Raw genomic sequence first — 20360 nt, forward strand, 5'->3', positions numbered from 1 at the left:
TCTCTCTCTCTCTCTCTCTCTCTCTCTCTCTCTCTCTCTCACACACACACACACACAAAATCGAAACTTAATATATGGCATTTGTTCTTTTGATTTAACAAAAAACAATTGTAGAAAACATCATAAACTTGGAATAAAGTGAAATGGAAACATGGCATACTCCTGAACTTCGCGCATCTCGCAATGAGGTTTAAAGCGAAGAATCACAAACATCCCAGCCAGATATTATTACCAATTGCTTTCATTAAAAAAAAAAAGGTGGGGGGATAAAAAAATGAAGAGAAAAGGTACCCACGCATAACACAACGTCCGACTCAGCTGCGTTACAAAAATAATGCCTTGATCGAATTCTAAACGATAACAATATAGCACATTGCTGCAACAATAACTATGACGTCACACACAGGCGCGATAGCCGTCTTTTGTGTACAGCAGCAAGTGTTAAGAGGAAGGTAAAACATGTCTGTTTGTAGTTACACAAAAAATCAATATTCCATTACTGTTCTTAAATGCAATTTTTCCATAAATGCAACAAATTAAAAACTAAGTCCATTACTAATATGGCAGAAAATAAGCAATTTTTAAAACGCCAGCAAGGAATGAAACACGATCGAGAGAAAAAAAAGGGGCGAGGGGTGAGGGGGAGGGGAGAAAAATAAGTTTCAGATTTTTAAAGATGAACCTGGCCCTATTAGACAAACTAGACAGTGGCAATGAATGTTCCTAAATTTTTTTCATAACGAATAAAGTTCAAAAAATCAGAAAGAGAGAATTGTTTGAAATTCAATAGGGCAAGTGCAATTTTTTTGCACATTTTAATTTAATCAACTCTTAAAAAAAAAAAAAAAAGCCCGTAAAGTAACAATACAACCTGGTTTTCCAATAAAGCAGACAAACCGACTGCAAACAGACCCTGCCCTCCCAAAAAAAAAAAAAAAAAAGTTCTGTCGCTCCTTTTGCAGTAAACCTTTTTTGGGGGGAATGGTGGGGGAATTACCCAGATCAACATAAAGTCACCGTCGGCACTCCCAGCCGTTCTGTTCTATGTCAGCCGTTAATTGTAACTCCGAGAGCATTAAGATCTATCTGCCTAGCACAAAGAAGGGTGGCAAAGTACAAGCGCCAGACCTGACAAGGCAAAGGAAGTTTACACTGCACAGGCCTTAGCACCTTATCAAGGCTAGCTAACCCTCCCCTGGGATCTTTATCGTTTGCTCAATTTCTTCCGCGACGTAGTTATTTTAGCTCAAGTCAATCAGTACTGGATCTTACAGACTGTGTGCGAGGGAACCAGAAGTATTGGGCAAGTTCGTCGCTTAATCCCCCCCATCCCCTATTCCAACTCCACCATTCCGTTTTCTAATGACAAAGAACTCATGATGGAAAATTCGCTATAAGATTAATAAATTACGTGAATAAATTATTACAATCTTGTTCAATATAGAATTAAAGAAAAAAAAAAAATCCCCGTTAATCGAATACTGGCAATGGTAACTTACCGAAAATTCTTTGATTCCTTTAGGGGATAAGCAGAGAGAATCTTTTTATAATTAAACGCACTTTCGACTTGATAAAGCTCGATAACTTGGGAACTTTTAATTAAAAAAAGGCAAATTTAATATTCGTGATCACTTTCAAAAGGTAAAAAGTTCCGTTTCTGTTCCATTATTTAATTGAATCAATTCTGTATCGCATAATGTTCATTTAACACACACGAATATAAACAGAAGTTTGTTATGAGCCAAGCTGAAAAGCATGCCACGTTTCGCACGCATTGTCGCTTCCAAAATGGCAACAATCATTCGCGAGACTTCCAAAATGATTTCAATACAGCTCATTTAATGCTTCACATTGTTAAGAAACAAAAGAACATAAAATATATAAAAAATAAATCCATCATTGGCGTTCTTTTTCAAGCCAGATTCCAAATTCGATACATAATAACTCATTAAGCCAAATAACGCATTAATTAAAACCCTTTACATCCTTTAAAACATGGAATTTTAGAAACAAAAAAAAAAACATTCTGAAATAATTTTTCTACTCACTACAGTGAACTACGAAAATAAATTCCAAAATGCCTTTCTTGATAGATATTCAAAAGCATACATTTCCCACTATGTTCGTGTGCAGAATGGAAACATTAACTTTTTTTCCCTTTTATTATTGCAAAAGAATCGTTAAATAGTTATTCGAATGACTTTTACTGCAAGCAATCCGCCCATCTATAGCGACAAAGCCTTTCAGCGTTATTAATAAAATACAAACACAAGGCTGTGCACGTTCTATAAGATTACTTTAAACATCGCTCTATCTCCATTAATTCTCTTAATGATTTTCTGAAACTTCCCAAATAAACCAGTTCTACATATCAAACTCATCTAAAATCCTATAGAATTCATTAAGGATTCAGCTAATCAGTCTTTCCAAATTGTTTTCAAACGTACGCAGAGGGTTGGGAAGGAGGAGGAGGGTTGGAGGAGAAGAGGGGAGGGGGAAAGGAAGAGATCTTACCATCTCCGACAAAGCTACTGGGTGAACTTTGGTTAGGTGAATTATTTACGTACTTGGAAAAGCTAACGCACAGAGTACGGTTGGAAGTACTATTGACGCCTACAGATCGACATATTCTGATGTTTCTGTATGATTAATGGGACAGGCGAATTATAAACGAGCAGATAAAATTATCAAAACAGCAGTGCGTGATGTGGAGTATTTTGAAATCTATGCATTACTGGTTAGCTGAGATTCGATACACTTCTTTATCCCTTTGATCACTTATTTAAAAAATAGAAAACGAAAGAAAAAGTGTTTATGCGTGATTGAAACGAACTACAGATTTTGCTAAGCTAATACTGTCAAAATATGGATCCGATCGCCCCCTTTAGTTCACATTATGTTCAATAATGTAGCGTATTGAACTATTGTTAATTCTTGGCATAGTTCCTTCCAATATTTTTTTTTTACTTAATATACCAATGAGTCATGCAAGTTATCAATTAGCTGACATACTGTGTACCCTACTGCGTCATTTGGAAAGTATCCAACAACTACAATATTCATACTAGACTGCTAATGGTACAATATACGTGGTATGGCCTATTAAAAATATAATGTTTAAGGGGCGGAGTGAGGGAGGGGGGGGGGTAGAAGGAAAACAGAGGAAGATAAATTAACCAAATGGTTACTGATTTTTTTTTTTCGGCATTTGTTCAGAGAACTTTTTTGAAAAAAAAATCCTTAAATTTTCAAACAAATGCATGCCGGGAAGATTTTTAATTTCGAGTTTATTGATCATTAATAAAAGGAGACCTCCCGGTGCTTTTCAACTTGTTTATATGGAAAAATACGTGACTTCCGGAGAGTGGACAGATGATTAAAACTAATAATGATAAACAAGGAATTCTGTTTATTGACGTCCATTAACCTGGACGTCAATAAACTTCATTAAAAACCAGCCTACTTATAGATAAACCTCTTATATTGGAGCCTACTAATCACTATTAGTGATAACCATAGCATTTGTCATTCTTTTAAGTGCAGATAAACAAGCTCAAACTACGCTAACAAAGATAATAAATGATACATTAACCTCTTATACGTGCTTTTATCTCTGAAAATTTCACGTTAACTTGCTTCTACTTAGAACAAATACTCTTATTTGATTTTTGCAATTCTTTTAACACCTTAGGAGAATCTTTTCGTTTTAAAATCCTTAACAGCTCTTAGAGAGTTGAGAAGGTGTATATCTGGCTGAAGGAAACAAAACAATATCTTTATATCAGGAATAGGAAAGCAATAATCGGAAAGCCTGTGAATCCACACTTCCATAAGTCAACAGCTCTTTTCAATAGACTTTTTTATTGATGAAACAAAACAACATCAGGTTTATATTATTCGTGAACTAGAAATATATTCGACTTCTATTAATAAAGCCAAAATAAGTACCCAATAAATATGAACGGTATTTGTGGATAAATCTAATCGTAAAGACACTTTTGACTTATGCAGTTATTATAAACAGACCAAAGAGACTACTTATCGAGTTGAGTGAGATGTGTAAATGTAAATACTTAATTTTTATTTACTTTTAAGTTTTTAATCTTGTAATGTCTTTGTGATAGAACGGTTAATAGTTTTAATTTCATAGACAATCTGCCTTAATCGACTATAAGCCTAACTGGTCTACTAGATGGGGTGTTCTGAATATCTTGGTTCATATGCTTCTGGTGTAGATAGATTTCTTTCTAAGTTTATAAATTCTGTACAAACTATTGCTGAATTATGTTTAAGCCTATTTTAAAATTATGTAATATGCCTGAATAATGAGAATCTAGTAGATTTCTTACTACATTTTAATTAAAAATTATAATTTTTAATGAAAATACTCCACTAAATTAAATGTGGCCTAAGATCCCCAAAAAAAACCAAGAAGCTGCCCAAGGATTCTCAGAAAATGTAGCAGGAAATCTAACCAACCTAAGAGCTCAATCTACAAAAACATTCACAAATTTCTACGAACTATTTGCTGCTTATCAGGATATAATTATGGTCTAAGAGAAACAGAAGTATTATATCAGATAGTTCTTTATCTATTTCCCATTTTATGACACTTCATTCTTTATTTCCTATATTTTCTTTTAATAAGGGAGAGTGAGGACTTAACATTAAATTGTAGCTAGGGCCGGCGACACTTAATTCTACGCTGGCTGCTACACAAACGTTGTTAATCTGAAACCAAAGCTAAAGTCTTAACTCCTTTGGAAGTTGTAGTCTAATTGAAGGGGTCATCTATATATGTTGCGATTTTTGACGTGGAGGCGAGTTAAAGAAAGCGAAATTAAATTGAAACTTAAGAATATATTAAGAATATAACGCAAGGCATAATATTTTAGGGCATAAAGCCTCAAACTATGGCATCAAATCTATTTGCATCATTACTACATAGTTGAATTTTTTAGAAGTTTGTAGATTGGTATCATCCCTTGTACCTATGGGTACCTACTCGCTCACTGATGAAAAGCTTCGAAAAAGTGCTGTCTGAGTGGTGGTACTCAGCTGAAAATAAGTAACAATAGCCTTCTCTAATGGGCAAGCGTTACTTATGTGAAGTATAAGGAGGGCAACTCGTTGTGAAGGATTTCAACAATATGAGATGGTACAATAATGATGCCAATGTGCAAACTTCAATTTGTCTAAAAAATTCAATTATGTAGTAATGATGCAAATGTACTAACTAATGTCATAGAATATAAAGCAAATAATTTATTTCTTGAGTGAAAAACAATTTTCAATTCATGGAGTTTTTCCATCATCGATCGTTTTTGTACCCATCAGTATTCGTCAGAGCCTTATATCAAGGAAGCGGACATTTTTAAATGACGAAAACCGATTCTGATTGCAAGATCATATCGCAATGGCAAGCACCGGTGCTACGCCCATTTAAAGAAACGAATAGGATTTTTATTATTCATGCTGCAATTTGTATTTATGGCAAAAGGAACAGATACTAATTACAGAAGCTTCGAGAATGAACCGGAAATTCTAAGGAAGTTACCTTCTCTTTTATTCAGACATTCATCGTAGAGAGCTCTCAAATTTTATATGCAGCTTCCCCTGGAGACACCCAAGGACCCAAGATACCAAGATAGAGAACTTGGAAAGTTTAGTTACTGAACCATTTTTCAGAGTGATTTTATAATGAAGAATAAGAATTCATTTTCCAGCAGAGTTCTACATCTGTAATACACAATTTATTATACTGAGAGTAATGCAGTGTCGTATATATCCAATTTCGAGCTAGTACAAAAACAGTTTCCGATACGTCCTTTTTTTTCAGAGAAATTTATAGAAACTTGGGTTTTAATGCTAAAATTAACTTTTGGAATAAATTTTAATAGACAATTTCAGATATTTTAGCAATGTGCGACTAGGATGACCATTCTCACACTGGATCTTGGGTTCAATTTTGTGCTTCTCCAAAGGAAAATTGGGGTATATTGGCCGTGATTATGTCTGGTATATTAAACAAGATTAGCAGGAGACGAATCCACAACAAAAAGCTATAAAAAGAGTCCACAGTTAAGATGGTGGAGCAAAACTCAATGACAAAGAGTGCCGAGTCTTCCTTATTAGCCAAGCTGCAGATTCATACGAGGATAAAGCACCGCACCTATAAATGGATTATCCTAAGAAACTTATGGATCATCCAAACAAATGTTTATCATGTATTTGGAGTTATTAATGGCCAGAGGTTGATCTGGATTACTCTCGATAGCTATTTATTAGAATGTCAAGTTACAAATTCACCAGGGCATAATGAAAATCTCTCAAACAGTTTCTCTATTTTAGATTCGTTAAGAAATTACGACGAGTTTCTAAGGACCATGCTTTTGCAAATATTGTAATTAAATTTTATACTGATCCAAGCGTGAACCTCTACTTTGGTATGTTTATACAAATCTTAACAAAACGGGAATAATCGAAGAAAAGTATCAGAGAAACTCTATTAAAAACCATTATTTTTATTTAGAAATACACACCCTCAATGGCCAATGTTTTACATAAGCAAAGATGATGGAGCAAGACATAGCACACATAACTTTCGTTAATCTGGATAAGGATGGGAAGCTGCGAGTGATCAAATGCACGTAAGGGTCGGGTTTCTAGTAAACAGGAAGATGCGCCACCTACCGATGATTTTATCGATTACAGATTTATCATAGTTCTGAGAATACACGTGCATTAAGAGCAAATGTCTTCATATTACACGAATTTTGGATATAATCAGCGATTTCTTTCTCGGAGTATCAGACAGGCGACCCGGGGGCTCATTTAAACTGTATTTGTTTAGCAAGACTCGTCGTACAATATCAATTTCTAAAACAAAAAAACCTTTTGGAAAAGGGGTGGGGTTAGGGGGGGAAGCGCTCTAACTAATCACCGCAACTTCCTACCCGTAAAGGAGTGGACCATTTGTTCTGCTGTTACAGCTGAAACAAGGTAATTATGTGGCACCGGCGGTCATTTCGCTGTTTGAACAACTGCTGGAGCCAGCTTGCCGCTTTTGTCGACTAAATGCTACATTAAGCAGCGTCAACAACGCCGCCTGTCGGAATCGGCATTAAGTTCTCCCCCCTTTGTTTCATTTCTCTCTCTTTCTGTTGTTGTCGCTTATCCAGAATTGGCTATTTAGTATTTAAACCCCCTAAAAGTCGAAGAGAAGGTAACAGTTCCAAAAGTACGGGGGCAGAAGGGAGAGCTTAATGTTTCTAATGCCCATTATCAAGGCCACAGAATGAAACACTGTTTCAGGACTTCTTTGTATGTCTTTGTTAAGTTTTAGCTAAGACTACGGTGGGAAATGTCCCCATTGGCCAAGATACAATTCCAACTGTTCCAGATACTTTGAAGAACCTCCAAGATTCAACAATTTTTAAATTCTTCCAGAAAATAAATGTACGAAATCCTGCTGTAATTGCACATTTTTAAAAAAAAATGTCCTTTCCATCTCAGAATAACAAATGAACCATGTGCAAACCACTTTTACATTGCATCTTTCGCTGCACCCGCCTCAAAAATACCCATCCAAATAACCTCCCCCCTCCCACCCCCTCTCACAAACGTAATGCTACCTGTAGAAACAGTACCCTCTGTCGAGAGTATGCCCGTGTATTCATAGCCCACGGAAGCCTTACCCAGTTGTCGTCCATTTCAACACGCTGTCAAAGCTCTCTTTTTTTTTTGTTACCCTCCTATCCCCACCTCCCAAGATACACCGCCACCCCTGCAGTGGTGAATGGAAAAAACTCGTGTCTGCCGATAAAGTGCATCATGGCTCCGCTCGGGGCAGGAGGGGCTTGCCCACCCAGGGGTGAAGAAGTCCCGCGCGCCTATGCGTGTAATTAGTAGCGTAACCGGTACCATTAGAGACGCGAAGAGTATGAATCTGAGGGCTAGCTTGCAGCTGACGAATCTCTCCCGCGCGCTGTACGGAGAAAAAGAGAGACAGGCAATGTGTTGCCTACCTAAGCTTTGTCCAAACACTCACACAAGATAATGTGCAGAGCAGCGGAGTAAATGTATTGAATCAAAACCATATATTCAATCAGAGCTTTGGACTCTGTTCACAGTGGAACATTCCTTTACAACACTTGGGTTGCTAGCAGCTGACACGGGCATAATTTTCAAATAATACGAAAGTGGTAATAAGATATTTTGATACGAGAAATATTTCATTTAATTGTAAATGATTTTGCACTTAGATTGGAAAAGAAAGTATGGAGGAAAAACGGCTGGGGGAGGGGAAGTAATGATTCTGATTTATATTCACATTACTGTGTATGCAAATTATCGTAATGAGTACTTAAATACAAAGATGCATTTTATGTTAATTTGAATTTGCATTTTAAATCGTACCATCTGAATTCTTTAATTTTTTTTACCCATAAGAGAGAGAGAGAGATTAAATGCATAATAAAGAGAAAGGAATCTCGAGACTTAAAACTTGATTTTAAAGTCTTGATACAAAATTGATTAAAATTATAATACAAGCCATGTTAATTAAACTGAGCGATAAAATCACTTATTTTTAAGCACTGCGTCTCACCAACTTTTTTTTTTATTTTTTTGCGATTGCGAGTATTAAATATAATCCTTAATCCTTATATCATCTGTTGTCATTATACTCTAGACTTAAATCATTGCTTTTATTTTAATGTTGATTAAAAACTGTGCAAAAACAAACAAAAAAAAAAGTTGGTTTTTCCAGCACTTAAAAGAAAAAAAAAAAAAAAATTGTTACTCGCAAAACTTGGCAACTTTTAAAATTTTCAAAAATTAAGCACTAAAATTATCAACAACTTTGTGCAGAGCCTGCTGACAACCTGTTTTATTTCGACTCATAAATTTAATATTAAAATCAAGCTACTAAATAAATATTTAGAGCGATCAATATCTACTGACCCGTTTATATGCATAATGATGTCAAAAAAAAGGAGTTTTTCCCCAGTTCAGTTAAATCTATATCGTTCAGCAAGACCATGAAAAACAGAAGATGAGAGGGTTAAAAAAAAAAAAAAAAAAAAAAAGAGAGAGAGAGAGAGAGAGAGAGAGATTCATCTATCAAATATCCGATCAGAATCGAGCATCAAGAATATATAAATTTAAGTAAAATACAAGGTATTTCATGCACGAGATAAACACACCATCCATGATAAAAGCATGCAAGCAATGTACTGGAATTCATGGCGGAAGGCATGGTCGCGTTTATAAGACCACGTGCTCTGAGCATGGAACAAATGTACTGACAGACAAGGTATCCAAATAATTGTGAAAATGTCATTGTTTGTCGGTGGAACAGACGAAAATATTAACCAAAAGACATGAGGAACATTAAAAAAAAAAAAAAAAAAAAACAGAATCCAGTAAAATTGTGTAAATTAACAACGAAAATCCTCATTGCTAATTTAAAATATGTGCAACTTCATATTGGATCTGAGAGCTGGCATACCACTTAAAGGTCAAAAGTCTGGATCCGTCTAAGATGGTGAAAAAACATGAAGAGGAGGGGGAAGAAAACGATACAGCACCATCACCGTACACTCACACACAAGCAACAACACTAACCAGATCAATCGTACATACCTCTCAACATTTCGCTGACTGGCTCACGAACCTCGACAATCTTTGCGAAACACCAAAACATAACCTCTCAAGAAGCCATCAACCATCCTCTCCAAGAGTGGCTTGGATTCCGAAAAAAGTTCGATCGTCCTCCCAGTCCGTCCATGAAACCAAAAAGTGTCCTTTTAAAATAATCCAGAGAATATTGCAGGCAGACAGTGGATCGATGGTCACATTTTTAACCACAATCTTTTGTAATCCAGTCGTCAACGACGTGAATTAACTTTTAAATTAGATATGCGTGTTAATAATAATGAAATCGGTTAAAAGAAACTGATAATCCACATCTATGCATATTAATTAATTATACAATATTAAAATTCGGATATTTGCATACGATGAATACATTATAAACTAAATGATACATCATCGGCCATCGACTAACATCCAGTCATTCACCCGCCACTTCCGCAAGTAACGGGGGATGTTGGAAACGGGTAAGAGATGATGTCGCACGACAGGTTGCCAGCTAGTCTACCAACAAATAGAAAGAAAGAGGGAAAGCATTCAAACCTAGTATGGAATGCAGCAAGCAGTTACACCGACTTGGCATGACTTGGCTGCGATTGGGGCACGCGGATGAGGCTTGGCGGCAGGCGAGGATGACGCGACCTCGCGAATCGACGGGCCGCGACTTGGGGGGAATCGGGGAAAAAGAGAAAAGTTGCGCGCGCGCTGAGCGAGTGGTGTGTGCGCTCGCCTGGTCGCTGGTTTGCACTCGAGTGGCGCGGAGTCTGGTACCGGCCCGGGAACAACCCCCTTCACGGGGAGGCTCGGCTCGAGGCGATCTACATGCTCTCCCGTAATTAATTCTCGGGATTGCCTCCACAGCCAATGGCGGCTTGCATCTGCGCAAACGGAGACTCCTTTTTATTGGTTGCAATTATTTTTGGGGGAAAGGCCATCCCCCCCCCCCTTGCCGGTGTTTAAATCATCACTCGTTATTTGCACTCGCCGCCAGCGCGAGACACAGCAATGCGCGCCTCATTCACCTTACACTCCATGCATGGTCGCCATCTTGCCAGAAATTAATCCATACAAGTCCTGTGGAATTAGAAGTCGCGCAAGGGAAACGGAGTAGCCATACTTATTGTACGGGAAGAAGACGCTGGCGGTATTCCCTCGGATTAATTAGCTCGGGTTAGGTAGGAACGCGAGATATTTAATTACAATTTTCACGCTTTTTTTTGCATGAGAAATTAAGAATATGGAGAAGCAAGATGGCGTTGCGCAGTGTCTCACGTACATCGCCGTTATTAAACGGAGATGAAGTTAATTAATTAGTCTAATTAAGAGGTTTAATTAGCTGCTAATTAGCGCACTACAGGTGTTAAACGCCCCCGAAAACCTTCTACAATATGGTACATTATGCAAATATCGCCGCTAATTAAGTCAAATATACAAATCAGTGCATTCATTAGCAGACGATCTTGCCGAAGTCGGAAAGCTAACTTTCGGAGCAGATGGTTCATAACAGCGGAGGTCGAGAGCGAGAAGAACCCGCAAGAACACAGAACCGACCTCTAATTTAGAGCCACAAGACGAATGTAAATAAATAAACAAGGTTAATGTCCTTTTAGGCTTAGCATCGCGTCAAGTGGAAATCAAAAGATACGTATTTAAAAAAAAAAAAAAAGAGAAAGAGCGTCACCTGGCCTTTAGCCAACTATTCTGCGCCCCCTACGTTATACCGTTTCTCCCCCATCCCCCCCCAAGGACAACGACACAAAAAAGTAGAAAAATAAGGACTTACCATTAGGAATACACAGTCCGAAGAGCACATATTTAAGCAACTTTCTCAAAAAGCCAGGTATCCAGTTAATGAAAAGCAGACGATGACAAGTCGACAGTCCACAATCTGCATGCAGCGCGCAACGCTTACATTTAGCAACTGAAGCACATTCCGACGCTGATTCCGTAACAAGAGGAGGAGGAGGCCCGCACGCTGGACCGACAGGCGGGCCGCAGCTTGTTAGTAGGTCTGCATACATATGCAAGCACAATCCGAAGCATCAGACGAACGGGAGAAAAAGAAGGAAGAGGAAGCAGAGCAGGGGGAAGTGAAGGTGAAGGAGGAGGCCCATGCAGCGCCAGCTTCACTGCTGTAACAATCCAAACGCTCCCCGCCCTGATACATAACGAGTTGTCGTTCAGGCGTTCAACCCCGTATGCTAGCAGTTATGACATGCTGACACCTTTATGGATCAGGAGCTGGCGCTGCCATCTATTGTCTCGTGCAGAGACCACGGCAGCGCATGTCCAATGCATGCAGACTAGCTAGTAAAGAGTCGCCTTGAACATTAGCGGTAGGCGCGCACTTCCCTTCTTCCAGTGGGAAATTCAGATAACTTTTGCTTCTTATCTCGTCCACTGGAAACCCATCATGGGCGTCGTCTAAGCCACCACAGATCGCTTTACATCCTACGGATTTGCGACACGGCAACACTTTCTCTTTCTTTTTTATTAGACGCATAATACGTGTCGGATGGAATAACCTTACATTTGCATATGCGTAAATACGGCAGACGACTAATAAATATCGTCTGCTTTTGTGGTGTAGCCAATGATAACGTCTGATCAGCATCTAGGTGTTTACGATATTCCATTCGCACCTTGTTTTGGGGGTTTATTGACGGAGTGGGTGATGCTGCACTTAATATTTATAACCACTTTTAGGATTTCTACAGCTGGTGGTGGTGGCGCTAGTGTCTGGACTCTGAGTTCGTTCTATTATTTCGATCTTGCACTCGCACCTTAAGCCATCTTTATCGCACAGTTAGGATTGGGGAGGGAAATAAAAAATAGAAAGAGTTGTTCGATACGGATAGGGAATTTATGAGAGGAGAAATTAATCGGAGTGGTTGATTTTAATATTATAAATTGTGAGGCAGACGATGAATTTTATATATCTCAGAGAAAGATATTAGAAAGATGAGGAAGATGCAAATTAAAGTGAAAATAGTTCCCATCGGGTATTAATGCATATTTTATTTTATTTTTCCTTTTTAATCAGTTCTTGCGTAAAACTGTTCTTTATTTCAAAGAATATTAACCATATTTTATTTCTTTCTTTTGCTACATTACCTAACTTTTTTTCACGTTGTAAACTGTTACTAGTTATCGCTCTCTCTCTCTCTCATTTTGTCTGCTTCACATTGAACAGCAACAATGGGTGTGATTAAGCACATCTTAACTCTAACGTGCAATTGCTGCTAACAAACATTTCAATTTGATCAGCATCTAAACATGAACTAACTTGTTTTATTCTTATGTGTTTCAAATGAAACCACCTATATGACAGAAGGTGAATGAACTTTTTATATTGTCATATTCCTCAAATATTTGTTTGTCAGTAAGAAATAATTCTGTAACAACCATCGGTGTCATTCGTCACTATTTATCTACATTCTCTCTAAACTGACGTTCAATTTTTTCTCTCTCTCTGTCTCTCTGTCAATCTGCCTTGCTCTCTATCAATTTTCTGTCTCTTCTCTGCCAGCTCTCAACAGTCAGTTAAGTTCTGTCTGTCTCTGTTTCCTTTCTCTCTCAACAGTCACTTAATTTCTGGATGTCTCTGTCTCTCTCAATTCTCAGTTAATTTCTCTGACTCTCTCTCTCCCAATTAATTTCTCTCTGATTCTGTTTTTCTCTCTCTCAATTCTCAGTTAATTTCTCTCTGATTCTGTTTCTCTCTCTCTCTCTCTCTCTGTGTTCCTCTGATTCTCCCCTCTGTCTCTTTCTTTCTCTGATCCTGCTCTCTTTCTATTTCCCTCTGATCTTGCTCTCTCAACTCAGTTAATTTCTCTCTTATTCTGTCTTTTCTCTCTCTCAGCTCTCAGTTAACTCTCTCTCTCTCTCTCTCTCTCTCTCTCTCTCTCTCTCTCTCTCTCTCTCTCTCTCTCATTCTGCCTTTTTTCTCTCTCAACTCATCTCTCTCTCGCATTCTGCCTTTTTTCTCAATCAACTCTCAGCTAACCTCTCTCTCGCTCTCTCATTCTGCCTTTTTTCTCAATCAACTCTCAGTTAATCTCTCATTCTGCCTTTTTTCTCAATCAACTCTCAGTTAATCTCTCATTCTGCCTTTTTTCTCAATCAACTCTCAGTTAATCTCTCTCTCTCTCTCTCTCTCTCAACTCTCAGTTAATCTCTCTCTCTCTCTCAGTTAATATATCTGCTATCTTTCTGTTTCTATTGGTATCTTTTTTCTAATGTTTTCTTAGAGATAGATAGATAGCTGGCTAGCTAGACAGATATATGGAGACAGCAGAGAGGAGCAGAGGACATAGGACAGACGGACAAAAGATAGACAGAGGACTGACAAACATGTGGATGGACTGAAAGGCAGAGAAAGAGATTCACTTCAAAATACCTATGCAATCTATCTGCAAAGAACCGCTTCAAGATTCTTTTAATGCAAAATTGAACAAACACGACAGAGTCACGCAGTACATAATTTATAACATTCGTTGAAAGCATTGAAAACTTGACAGAGAACGCATTCCATTCAGTCAACTATCCCATAGTTCATTACGGGGTGGGGGGGGGACAATAATTTCATAACTAAGGTTCCTGAAACTCTCTCTCCCCCGCCACTCCACAAGTTTTAGTTTAAGGGTTGTGCGCTGATTAGTCAGCGAATTTATTAGATCTTTATTTATTCATTTAATTATATTCGGCACTCTTCAAAGCACTGAAGCATTTCCAGAATCGAGACTGATCGCAAATCATGGCGTATATGCATGCATACACACACAGGTAGCCAGCCAAGTCAGGTAGCCCGAAAAGATCTTTCGCTACTCGTGACCACTGAGAATTTCACCCCGTCTTTCAGGTCTAGAGACAACTGAAGCCCTCTCCGATGCCCCATTCACGAGGCCAGTCAAAGAAAAGGTACCACGATAATCTTCAGACAGTCTGGACTATCCTAAGGTTTTGTAGAGGGGAATTTCTTGGCGACTAGTTTGCGAACAGGTGTGAAGAGATGAAAAGAGTCCTTTCACACTACCTCCGTACCAGTAGTTCGGGACAAAAGAGGACTAAAATAGCCCCCCAGAGAGGAAACGACGCTTAAGATCCTAGAGAGGGCTTTGTCTCAACTTGTGAGCCCCTACAGTGCTAGGGAGTTATTTCCCCCTCGGGACTGTCCCATGCGTACCAATGTGGTTGCTCCGATAATTTGCCACGGCCTAGGGACAAGGCTGGGGAGGTGGTTAATGGTCACCTTACACAGACCTGTGAATGACGGCCCCAACATACACACTGATGCCAGAGGGGGTGTCTTGAGTCCAGGTGCGCGTTCTCAACACACTTTCCGTCCCCACCCCTTTCAATACCCATCAATATACAACGAACCAAGGCGCAGTTAGGGGTCGCAGCGAAGGGTATGGTGACCAGGTCGCAGTTAGGTGACCCTAGGTGACCTTAGAGTAGTCTCGAATCATTCGCCTTCCCCTTTTTCCCAGCTGTATTATCTCATCGATCAGTTTCCTGTCCTTGGATTTTTTTTTCTCTCTCACCAGAAGCAATTCTTTTAGTGATAAACGCAGTTTCCGTTGCTCTTTGAAATGGACCCAAGTCTTTGGCTTCGTATACATTTCTCCCTCCTCCTTTCCCCTTCCTCTATGTTCCCTCACGTGGTATTTCGAGACTTCAAAAGGCCACAAATGTCGTGACTGCCACATGTGGAATCGAGATGCATGTCCATCTAAATATAACTGTTTCCTCCCTAGCAGTAGCACAGAATGGTACTTTATCGTCAAAGACAAACCAATACAACTGGAAAAGTGCCAAACCCCTTCTTTCGTATACAGTTTCAAGCTTCGGTTATATTTGTATGACGCTTCGAAATGGCTGACTGGAAAGAGGAGCGACTTGCAAATATCACAATAGTTCAAAACCTCCTGTCGCCTAGTTATTTCCCCTCCTCCTCTCCCTCTTCCCAATGACGTCATCAGTCGAAAATGTTTAGAGGAGTAAAGATGACACTAGGCACCATTTAACTATAGTTATTTTGTTGCAAACAAGCCAGGCACATAACTAATCGTGGAACTGGCAAAATATCCAAACTTATCCCTTCCAAAAAAACGCCAAGTATTATATTAACTAAGACACAACGCGTCAGTACTGTGACGTAGTCATAGCACATGCGAACGGAATCCCGCGCGCATAAGATAACTTTGCTGCAATGAGGAGCGCATATTGATTTCTGATACAGTTGTACAACTTCGTGACACTAGGTGGCGTAATAATATCGGCACAGCATCAAGAGCGAATTTGCATGATGTTTTCTGTTTTGCTTCCGGTAGCTCGATTTTATGGTAAATAATAACGCGGAGCCAACTTCCTTTTCCTCCCCTTCTGTTCTCCTACAGGAGCACCAGGAGAGACCAACTCTCCTTTCCTTAGATTTCTCAATAGAGCAAAGCCATTTAAATCTAGAATTCGCAAACGATGCTCGCGTTTTCAGTACTTTACAATAGAGGGCGCCAGATAAACTTTCTCATGATATCGCCTGAATCGAGGTTAATCTATAGGAAGCCATTGTAACATACTTTAGAAGCTGCGTACAATTTTCAAAAACAAAACTGTTAGCTTGTACATTAATAACTACACTGATTTCAAAATCCTTTCACGCGAAATTTTCAAATAAATTTCGCGTGTAAAGGATCCACTAACATCATTAACAGCGTCACAGATAACGCGATAACTTCAGTTTATAAATTCCAAAGCACTCCAACACGGCAGGCGAAGGAATTCCCAAAATTTCCATTCCGAACACAAGCGGATGTCGGCAAAGCAGAGCAATGGAATCCGCGGTGTCAGGGTCACCATTTCTGTTATGAGTGAACCGTACAGACCCACTAAGTTAGACGCCCTACATAAAGGCTTTAATCGGCCCTCTTCGACATTCAAACACCCCGTCCAGTTGTCAAGGGCCTCCGCTTGCTGGTGTAACTATGATTGGTCCAGCCGCGCGCGACTGGGTCATAGAACGCAGAGTCCGCAGAGCAGCGTGTCTTGCTCTTAATCTCGGCTAATTCATAAACACAGCTGTGGCAGGCTAGCGATCCTAAGATAAGGCGGGGTGCCATAGTGTTGACTAGCGTCTCCCACCCTTCCTAGCATGCATGCTATACAGAGGCGTTGGGCCTTGTGTCGAAGACACTGTTCCGGAGGATGTTTAATTTTTTTTTCTTTCTCTCTCTCTCTTTTTAAATCTCGGTAAAATAGCTGGACCAGACAGGAAAGATGGCAAACTTTAAGTAGCTAACCAGGAGGTCTACAGAGAGTCATAGCATGCCAACTTCATATCCCCCCTCTCCACCTCAACCGGTCAAATCTCCCGAGAGATAAGGACGTTAGAACTAGGGGTGGTTTAGAGAGGCACGACGAATGGGAATTGGGGGAGGGAGGTGGGAATATGCTGGGATATGTCCAGGCGTAGACCGCACATCAAGCTATACAAGTACTGAAAATAAGAAAGAGAGAGAGATGCCTGTTTGTTTGGATACCTATCTGTAGCGTGATCTATACTCGGGATAGTGGAGCCTAAAGAGCCACTTCAAAACGTCTCAGTTATGTGTTAGAAGCAATTTTCTCCTCCATATATAGCAAGTGGGAGGAAAAAGCAAAGAAATTAGAAGAAAGATCGGGGTTGAATGCAGAGGAAGATTATCAACGACCGCTTGATAAGTCTTAACTACACCAGTTAAAAGAATGCAAAAAAAAAAAGAAGAAAATTCTCCGCACCCTCCAGTCAGGTCTTATTCACTGAAAGATGTTTACCCTTAATATTCTACAAGCTTCACGCAGTTTAACTTTGGTCCAATCTTTCTAGAAATCCTCCATTCCTGCATAGCTCAATTTCAATTCGTCCCACTCACATTAATCATGTTTTCTTCCACTTCTTTCCCCCTCGTATACTTCCGCGCCAAAACCACCCCTCTTGTCTATTCCTCCTGACTAGTCTTTGGCTCTTTCTACTCGTGTTTCTTCTCAACAGAAAGTTTCTTTCCAGTCTATTTTAAAATAAATAAAATTTTCTGTTTATATTCCGGGATGATCACACTGCCTGGGGAGTTCGCAAGATACAGAAGTCCGCACTCACTAAGGATAATTATCACACGCCGAATTCCAAAGGATGAAAATTTGGCTGTTCTTGCTGAATTCACAAAAATTCAGAGGAAATTAAACAATCTTCCATTATCTTCCTGTTGTTGAAAAATGCAGTTCCTCCCACCACCAAAATAAGGTAGGATATCCATAATACAAAGTAATGTGTTATAGATATCTTACCTTAGCAATTCCTTTTCTTACATTAGCTGATAGCCAATGCGGCAATTTTACATTTCCGAAGACCCACAAATGACATGACAATGGCCTCAGAAATTGTAACGATGTAAACCAGATGTTCTTTAAGGGGATATGTTAACCGTTATTAAGCTTTGCACTCCTCCTAATGGCTTCCATCTAATATCCCCTACAGAAAACGATAATAAATACAACTTTTAAGGTTAAGGCGTTCGCATTGAACCCCTCCCTCTAACCCCCAACTCTTCTGAGCTCTAATAACTTTCGCTGAAGGCCGGAAAAATTATTGGTAATAAGACAGCATGAGCACATTTCTCCACCCCCTCTCTTCCCCCCCCTGCCACAACTAGCTTCCCTTTTCGTTGAAATTTTTATATAAAAGTAATAAACATTCAAAATCATGAAGCCGTAAATTAAAAAAAAAAAAAAAAAAACGAAAACAAGTTGAAAGAAAAAAAAACAGAAGGAAAAAAAAAAAAAAAGAGAGATCATTTAACGTGGAAAGCTGTTCTGAAAGTAAATAGGAGTTGGAATTCAGCCAATTAGAACTGCAGGGGAAAGGCAATTAAACCAACCGCTTTTATAAATTCGTAGTATATATCAAGGGACCTTTTTCTCTGATGGTACGTTAGTCAGATGTGGTTCCAAAAAAAGAAGAGTTAATTCCGCATAATATTAACCACTAACACGCTTCCATGGTTAGCTTCAAAGTGAACAGTTATTTACGTTACCTCGAAATGGGAATGAGAGACCTACTAGATGAAATTTTTTTTACTTCGTTTTATACTTGACATTAAAAATTAAACGCTACATGTTAAATTATAGAGAAATAAGAAACGCATTGCAGATAACTCCACCACTTTTTTCGATCATCAAACCTTGGACTAGTTCAATATATTCAGGGTGGTCATTGCTGAAAACAGAAGTTTCTTTAGCTCTTGCATTGATTATTACAACTATCAGAAAACGTTTCAATTTAAAATGCCCAACATTCCCAGCCAGTTATAATCCGTGGTCATGGACAATTCGTATTTTCATAAACTTGTAATCACACAAGCAAGAACAAATCAGTTGGCAATTCTTTTGCGCATTATTCTTTCCAGAAGACGCAAACAAACAAAAAAAAAGTTGTTTTTTTCCCCCTTCCGCTCTTATTTGAAACTATTTTTGAATGAAAAGGAGAGAAAAAAACTTGTCAGATTAGGGATGTAGAGACAGTAGTAAATGAGAAGCGTCAGTTCGAAGACGCGAGGTGACTCTGTCAAAGCAGAACGTCTAGAACCGGGCTCGAAGCCAGATGGCCAATGGCCAAGAACAATAGACACTACACATAAAACGTTAAACAGTTCTGGGCACTTATTACAGACTCTCAGAAAGACACCTACATAACATTACCTCTCCCACCCCCCCCTTTCTTCTCCAAGTGAAATTAAACTACATAAACTAGTTTGCCTTAATTACAGAGATTATCATAAACAGCAGCGTATAAACAAGCCTTGGAACTGACCATTTATTTAAAATGTTTGTTTTCTTGGCATTTAAGAAATATGACGTAATTATTGCGCTGAAAACTTCTCTGAACACAACTGAGGTTGGTTGTGACGAATATTATTAAGCTTGCCTCTCTCTCTCTCTCGATATATATATTGAGATGCAAAATCTTATCAAAAAGCACCATTATAATAGCAAAATAAAGGGTTGACAAATGTAATTTCTTAGACAGGAAAACTCAGTCTTATGTAAACAAAACCAGAGGAAAATCCAGAGAAACAGAGGCTTAAAGAGAATATGATATTAGATAATTGAAAGAGTCGGTTATATTTTAACTTACCAGAGCAAAGACAAGCACAAGGAAAATTCGGCTTTGAGAATTATAAATCTTCTTATACAGGAAGCCAAGCGACATATATTATTGTAATTCCTGTTTTTTATCATACAGGATATATAATACATATTAATTCCAAAGAGAATTTTGATATGGCCTCTAATTTAAAAGGGAATAAAACAAAAATCGGCAGGATCCACTTTATGATGTACATCTGTTGAGTTGTTAACACAGACATCTTAGGACGTAACCATTAAACTTTATTATAAGACTTTTTAATATAGATAATTGTCAACTATGTACCCGCATGAATAGACAGAGAAGTACAATAAGGAGCCACAGATTCCTACCAGGGACAATCTGAATTTATTCCTAGAAGGCATTCCGTGACACAAGGATAATTCGATGAAATAAATTTCAATGCAATCACCCTAGAAAACTCGCGAATCTGTCACGCTTCGAGTAGGGTCAACCCATGTATCGTTTCCGCCTTGCGCGACGCCTGAGGTTTATCGGCTGGAATCCACACACCCGCCCACAT

General features: G+C 38.8%; 1 protein-coding gene across 5 annotated transcripts in view; it reads right to left on the reverse strand.

Moving 5' to 3' along the window:
• The window catches only part of LOC150082882 (zinc finger homeobox protein 3-like), a 265556-nt gene that overhangs the window by 172933 nt on the left and 72263 nt on the right, over positions 1–20360 (reverse strand). Inside the window, exon 1 of one of the 5 annotated variants that reach the window (XM_090377650.1) lies at positions 11438–11834. The exons of 2 other annotated variants lie outside the window; for them this stretch is intronic. The gene's annotated coding sequence lies outside the window, so the exon portion shown is untranslated. Of the gene's footprint in view, positions 1–9645; positions 9751–10197; positions 10307–11437; positions 11835–20360 lie in introns of those variants that run through there. 2 more of the 5 variants (XM_090377651.1, XM_090377649.1) reach the window with 2 other exon arrangements.

This window comes from Mastigoproctus giganteus, chromosome 7, assembly GCF_048544385.1.
Source record: "Mastigoproctus giganteus isolate SK-2022 chromosome 7, ASM4854438v1, whole genome shotgun sequence".
Lineage (NCBI taxonomy): Eukaryota > Metazoa > Arthropoda > Arachnida > Uropygi > Thelyphonidae > Mastigoproctus > Mastigoproctus giganteus.